Source organism: Papaver somniferum, chromosome 10 (assembly GCF_003573695.1).
Source record: "Papaver somniferum cultivar HN1 chromosome 10, ASM357369v1, whole genome shotgun sequence".
In the NCBI taxonomy this organism is placed as follows: domain Eukaryota; kingdom Viridiplantae; phylum Streptophyta; class Magnoliopsida; order Ranunculales; family Papaveraceae; genus Papaver; species Papaver somniferum.
Window position 1 is genome coordinate 30007112 of NC_039367.1, and position 7357 is coordinate 30014468.

A 7357-nucleotide genomic window follows, 5' to 3' on the forward strand; every position below is an offset into this window, starting at 1 on the left:
CTTCACAAATGAAGATATCCCTGACCAAAGAGATATGATGATATCCCTTTCATATCCTCATGAACGAATTTCCAATCTTACCATATGTAACAGATGAGATGAATGATAAATCGTTCCTTTACCCCCGTGGATGTAGGCTTTTCCCAACCACGTTAATCCCTTCGTGTTGATGTTCATTTAATTTCTCTTGCACTTACTCTTATATCTGCTTACCCTATCTTTATTTGTTGTTTTATTATTTGAATCAAGATCCAATGATCTTGTCCATTTGATTGTGATGCTAGATAAATGGCACCACAATTTGGCGCTAGAAACAGTGACGGGTAAAGAATTTATTCTACCTGTACCAAATCTATTATCTTTTAATTGGTTTTCAATTTTCTATTTAATTTCTTCACCTGAGATTTTCTTCAAAATGCGGATACAAACGAAAATCCTTTCAAATCTCTTTTAAAATTTTGACTTAATGCTTGAGACAAAGGTTTGTTGATTTTTATTTATCATTAATGGCTAAAAAATTAAAAGTGTTTTGAAGCTTTTGTTTTCTAACTTAATTAAAGCCTTGTGCTAGCTTCTATCAGTGTGTATGCTTACATTCACAAAAACAATTCAGCGAATCATCGTTCTGATGCCTTAATTTTCGAGTTTTTTGTGGATTTTTCTAAAATGGATCCTTCTAACGTTGCCTTTTGTGTTGTTTGAGAAAATGACTCAATGATTATTGTCCTCTGTTTTCCTCTGTTTTGATGTAACATTAAAAGGGTTAAAGTCATTTTTTTAGTGAAGATTCATTTCAATTTAGCACTGTTTGACCCTAATAATTTAAAAGTGAAAGTGTTTTTCAGATTGATTACAGACCACAAAAAGTTTTGAATAATGTCAGATATCAGTTTATTAGTCAAACTACTTTATCTTTTCTACTTCATGTCTTTATCTTTTCTACTTTATGTCTTTATCTTGTCATAAAGTACTACCTTATTCTAATGATGTCCTAGTCTTTATGGATTAATAAATTTAAAAGTAGGCCCTTAATTAATCTTTGCTCTCGCTTGTGCCAGCATAACAACGAAGGAGTTAAGAAGATAATGCTTCGATCCAAAGCTCCGATGATAGACCCGGTCTTCGTGCACTAGTGGATAAAGGATTTTAAACCACTTCCTGGATTTTAAAGAAACGACTTCCATGGAATAGTAGTACTTATACGAGCTGTGAGAAAAAGTAGTTTTTCGATAAAAGTTAAACAAGTTCCAGCCACAGTCGTTATATTGGGTTTTTTTTTTTTGTAATAAAACATGGATCATTTATCGAGTATAAGAACCACTGTGAAAGCAACTATTTTCTATAGACCCTGTTACAGACGATAGTACCCGTACATACCTTTTCAATCTCCCGTTTCTTAACTCCTTCACAACACACGAGATCCCCTTCTTCCGGATAATATCCCCTTTTTCTTCATCCATAGATCGTGTCCCCAAATCATAAACTCGTTACTTTCATCACCATTAACAGATCAATCTTAAAAAGTTTTCTACAAGCTTAATTATTATTTTGTTCCATTAACCAAATTCAACAAAAACTCCAAGAACCCTAGATTCAAAATCCAATTTGTTTATCAATAATTAGAAATCAAAGTTAGAAATTGGGGACAAAACTCACCTCTCACATCAAAGATCGAAACTCACTGTCCAAAATTATAGGTTCGTCATAACCCATATCTCAAAATCAAAACGCATGTATCAATACAAATCTAAAGAAAACTTTGTAACCGATTAGTTTTCTGCTCCTGAAATCATCAGGTATTATCAATCTTGTCCTTGATTTTTAAATATTATATACTTTTAGTATCATTATTGATTTAATTTCTCTTATCTTCTCTCGATTTTGCAGAAGGGTTTTTCCTTATATATTTTCCCTGACAACTCATCAAGTCTTCAAGTGGGTTGAAGATCTCTTCTCCTGGTGTAAGAAATAAAACCCCTAAATTTGAAATTGAATCTTCTCTTACTGCTGGTAATGATAATCTCAAAAACCCTCATTTTATTTTATTGTTTGATTCTGCTTTTAGTATTTGAAAACCTTAATATACTTTTGTTTTATTGAAGCTTTGAGTGCTGATGATCGAACAAATCTTGTTGGAACTCGTAAGGTAGTACTTGCTTTGTAAATTTGATTAAAGGACTCTGATTTTATTGTTTTTTTCCTGCAGGATAAGATAATGTCATGTCGTAAAGAGGATAACCTGAATTTAGTGATTCCCTTTCAACATATGTTAGTAAAGGTATTGAAGCTCTGCAACAGATTCAGGTTTATTTTAATTTTTAATTTGGGTTTGTATTTGTAGTAATCTCAATTTATCTCTATCATTTTTGAATATTTTTCGTTTTATGTTTTAGTTTGAGATTTGTTTTAAGTTGTATGTCCCTAACTTGCTGAAGCTCATTAATGGTATTAGGTTGTTTAGATTTATAGAGTTTTAATTTTTCTAATCTTAATTTTATAGAGGCACTACATGTTTGTTTAAATGTCATGGCCAAGTTCTTCACAGCACCAAGGGAGACCAATGTTTTTTGTTGTCCTTAGTGTGCAGCTACCGTAGGTTCTATATTGAGTTACTTTTCACTTATAATGCTTCAATGTTTGCTCTTAATTAGAGTTCTTAGGTTCTGTATTGAGTTATGTTTTTTGTTGTCCTTAGCCTGCATCTACTATAGGTTCTGTATTGAGTTATGTTTCACTTATAGTGCTTCAATGTTTCACTTATACTCTGAGTTCGAACTCTTCATGACAAAGTTACTAGGAGAAGAGGGGCTCATATGTAGTTTTGCTTACATATGATTTCATTTTTATGAGTATATGATGGTCAGGGATTTAAAATGGTGTGCAGGAGAACAAGAAGTTGGAAGAACAAATGGTTGTAGCTTACAGCGTAACTGGTAATGGGCTTGTACTAACTAGTTTTATTTATTTTGCTGAAATCAAATATCACACCATGTCTTCCTTAAGTCATTTAACCGTGCCTTTCTTTTCTTTGTGAAGATGGTGAACCCTTTAGCTTAGTGCTGCTAGTCACTACGAGTTTCAATTGGTCGTATGATGATCAAGGAATAGTATTCTATAGCCTATCCCTGGTTATGCATTGGCGGCAAATAGCTGTTTGAAAGGAATGGGGTAAGTTCTCTCGTAGAGATGTAATTTTTTTCTAGAACAGAGAAGTGTCTGATTTATTTGTTTCCATTGTAACTGTATTTTTATATATCATCGTGCCAACTATAAATATAGCTAATCTTGATTTCAGATGGATCGCATGAGTTTTCATCCAAGTTCGAGCAGTGTGTGCTAATTTTTATCTTTTTGAAATTAACAAAGTGAATGACATTCTTTGGAGCTATAAAAGATTGAACAATGAATTTGGTGCAGCTAGAAATGCTACAGTCTTGTAGTTCTGATTGTAAAACTTAGCACTCAAAAAAAAAAGAAGGTATTAGCTTACGTACATAACTCATTCTCGACTTATTTATGATGTTTACAAAATAGATATTAGCTTACCTACTTCACTCATCTCTGAATATATATCTTGCTACTTGTAAGCTCTAGAAGGATGATTAATGTCTCCTAAGTAACAATTCCAGGCTCTTGCACACATTTTACATGTTAATTTCAACATCAATTTCTCTCAGCTTTAAACTCTTAGCCAACCTAACTACATCCTGATCTGTAATGATGTTTGTTCCTTTGTGGTGTTATAGCAAAATGCATATGGTCAATAATAAATGCTTGACATCAACATTTGTGTTGTTAACTGCATGAGATATCTTCCGGTAGACTTAGCAAAAGGGGTGCTCCATGCACTTTGCTTGCAAGCACTAGGCCAGGTACTACATTGCTGATCGAAGTTATTTTGTTTTATATGCATATCTCTGTTTATTTTTATGTAACCTTCATATTTACAGTAGGCTTTTCTTTAGTTTCAATGGGTCAGATATTCACTTTGGCATCAATCCACCTTGCTTGCAGTATATGACTTGTTTGTTGCTTTTTACGTAATCCGTTAGTTGTGAATTGGTGTAGTGCTCGTTGAGAATTTTTGGTTCCTTAAACAAGCTATTGTCTGTAAGAAGAAGCCAAATTTTGTCTTTAGATCAACAAGCACTTGTCCGTTCCTGTTCCCTTTATTTTTTTAACAAGTCTTGACCTTTTACTTTTAACCGAAGATCAAGGAATAAGCGTCAGGATTACATTCCCTGGTTAAGAGATCAACTTCTAGGCACTCCCATCACAGATTTTCATAGGCTCGTACTTGGTCCTTCCTTCAAGACAGTTTTCTATAGAGCGTACTTGGTGAATGGTTATCTGTTTTATACAGCAGAGGCAGAGCAATATATGACTACACAAAATAGTGGAGTGACCATGGATGCCTTCACCAGCTTTAGAGAAAGCGCCAAAGATACCAACCTGGTGGGCGATGATACTTCTTACTTTGGCATTGTGAAAAATATACTTGAACTCGATTATGAAGAATTCACAGAAGTTGTTTTTCTCTGTGACTGGGTCCTGGTCGAAGACAAAACAACCGGATCATATGTGGATGCAGAGACGAACACGAGGTTCGTCAACTTCGAAAAGTTTAAGAGAAGCTCTAAAGAAGTTGACGAACCCTTCATCCATGCTCTCAAGCTGCCCAAGTCTTTTATTGTGCTGATGAGACTAGAAAGCATTGGCATCTTGTATTAGAATCTCCCAAGAGATTCGGCCTAAAGGTGAATGCTTATGAAGATCCATATGTGTTTGCTGCATCCACGAATCAACCTTCTTTCTTCAACATCTTTAGCTGACGACGAGTACTGGATGGAGATTAGGTAATATCTCTCGACTGAATGCTTGAATTTTTCTTACTTTTATATTCTCTATGCATGAATGCTTGCAGCACTTATACTTGTAATGGTCTGCCACGGTCTTCTTTTTATCCTTACATTCTTTGGACTATATGGATAGCAAGAAATAATCACCTTTTTAGGAATTGTGTTTTTAGTGCTGACCAGGTTATTGATTTAGCTTACAATCGGGCTTAAGAGTACTGGTTTTTGGTTGAAAAACAGAAACTCAGGAATGTTAACCTAAAGATTGTTACTCACTTAAACTGGAATTGTCCTCCTTTTCCTTTATATAAGTTGAACTGTGATGGAGCTTCATCGTCTTGCTCTCTTTTTACAGGAGCAGGTGGTGTAATACGGCATTCATCTGGTTCTTATGTAGCTGCCTTTGCCCATGATCTTTTTTTGAACTCGTATGCAGTTGCTGAGCTTTGGTCTATTAGTGACGGCCTTGTTCTTGCTCTGAAGCATCATATTTCTCATCTTATTGTTGATAGTAACTCGTCTTCCAGTGTTTCTTTTTGTAACTCAGTTTCCTCTCCACCTTAGTATTTGAGAGGTATTTTGCTTGACATTCATCACCTTGTCAAATTATTTCAATGTGTGTTGTTTGTTAATAGTTTTCATGAGACAAACAAGAATTATTTATTTACAAGTCGGATTTCTTGACATTACTATTTGTGTTGCTAACTGCAGGAGAGATCTTCCTTTAGACTTAGCAGAAGGAGCGCTCTGTGCAATTTTCTTGCAAGCATTAGTCCAGGTACTAAATTGCGCATCAAAGGTAATTTGTTTTCATCTACGTATTTGTGTTTCTTTGTATTTTTATGTGATACTTTGTGATTGCAGTTAACACATCTTGTGTGTTGTTTTTTACATAATCCGTTAGTTGTGAATGGGTGTAGTTCTTGTTGCACATTTTTGGTTCCTTCAACGTGCACTTATCTGTAAGAGATCAACAGTGGTGTTGAAATTGAAGTGGTCAAGAATATTTTTAGGTCATACTATACTGTTAGGTCTTTTTTATTAAATCTCTAACGCCAAAATTAGTTTTTTCTGCAAGATAATATTCCGTTCAGTTGGGGAGCTCAATTCATCTTTATGTTGGTTAGTTTTGTTTTTCTAATGTCCGTAGGTTGGGTTTAAGTGATTGTAAGAAAATTAGATTTTAAGAATGCTCTAATATAATTATAACTTAGAATTGTGTGAATTCAGTACATGTGTAAAATTTTTTGGGGTTTTATTACCTAACTGTCAACTCAATTAATGTAAATCGAGTTACTGTTGTAAACGTATTTCGAATTTGGATTGAGTGGTGAATGTTTTGTTATCAAATGAGCATCTAATAAATTTAGTTTAGTGAATTTCAAATTTTGTTATGCCAGTCAGAAATAAGTTGTGAATCAGATTTTCTAAATTTTAATGAATTTCAAATTTCAGGCCAGTCAAATGAAAAACTAGACAGACTGGGATTCAGATGAATCATATTTTTAAAAAGTATTCATCCCATATAAACCACTTCTCAAAACTGGCGATTTACTTTAATATTTTCTAATTTAAAACTTTAGAAACCACTGTGAATGTCAGTGTTATCAATGGACTGTCAGAGGAAGTAGTATTTTAAAGACTTCAATTTCTTGACCCACGGTCGTTTTGGAAAAACCACTCCAAAATTCCAACCGATGAACACATTCGTTTTTGATAATATTACCTCTTGTCTTGACAGTGGTTTAACTTCCATTTTCCACTAGTCACTACAAAACAGAAGGCCTCTTGGGACGGTCAAAAAAACGTCCCAAGAGGCCTAAAGCCGTCCCAAAAAGTGATTAGGGACGGTTTTAGTACCGTCCCCTCATCCACCGTCGCTAATACTACTTGGGACGGTTTAACCTTCTAGGGACGGTTCTGACCGGCCGTCACCAATATTTCTAGGGACGGTTCCTATTAGCCGTCACTAATATTTCTAGGGACGGTTTCGAAATCGCAGATAAAACATGTTAAAACCGTCCCAAGTGCATCATAATATGGATGGTTTAACAAAACGGTCCCCAGTATAAATTGAAACAGTAGGGACGGTTAAGAAACGGTCCCTAATATTTGAATATTACCAAAACCCCCATTCCGTGTTTTAATTGGCAGAATGCCATCCCCTCATGCATATTAGATGCCATACATCATAAAACCAGAGACAACTAGGATTAGAATGCTATACATCCACAAATCAGAGAATCAGAGACGGATACATAGAAGAATTTGTTGTATAGATTCTCAAAAACCAAGTTATTTGTTTACAAAAGAGACCCACCCATTCTCAAAAACAAGTTGTTCTCAAAAAACAAGCAAAAATTTAGATTTTCATATACTCTCTACAGTAAATAGTGTCTGTGTATCATCTGTTAACTACAATTTGGGTGCTATTTTTCTTCAACAGCAAATGTAATAAGCTACTGTAGCGGATTAGAACCCTTCCTGCACCTTTGCTGTCA

General features: G+C 34.6%; 1 long non-coding RNA gene across 4 annotated transcripts; it reads left to right on the forward strand.

Annotated features, from left to right (window-relative positions):
* Positions 1 to 1252: 1252 nt before the first annotated feature.
* Positions 1253 to 6201, forward strand: LOC113316153. 4 transcript variants are annotated; one of them, XR_003342985.1, is made up of 8 exons: positions 1253 to 1796; positions 1888 to 2278; positions 2885 to 2933; positions 3037 to 3168; positions 3296 to 3872; positions 4212 to 4856; positions 5212 to 5430; positions 5568 to 6201. It is a non-coding gene; the product is annotated as an uncharacterized LOC113316153 (long non-coding RNA). The 4 variants fall into 4 exon arrangements; XR_003342984.1 differs by having other exon boundaries at positions 3296 to 3478; positions 3747 to 4856; XR_003342983.1 differs by having other exon boundaries at positions 1255 to 1796; positions 1888 to 2010; positions 2207 to 2278; positions 3296 to 4856.
* Positions 6202 to 7357: the final 1156 nt, after the last annotated feature.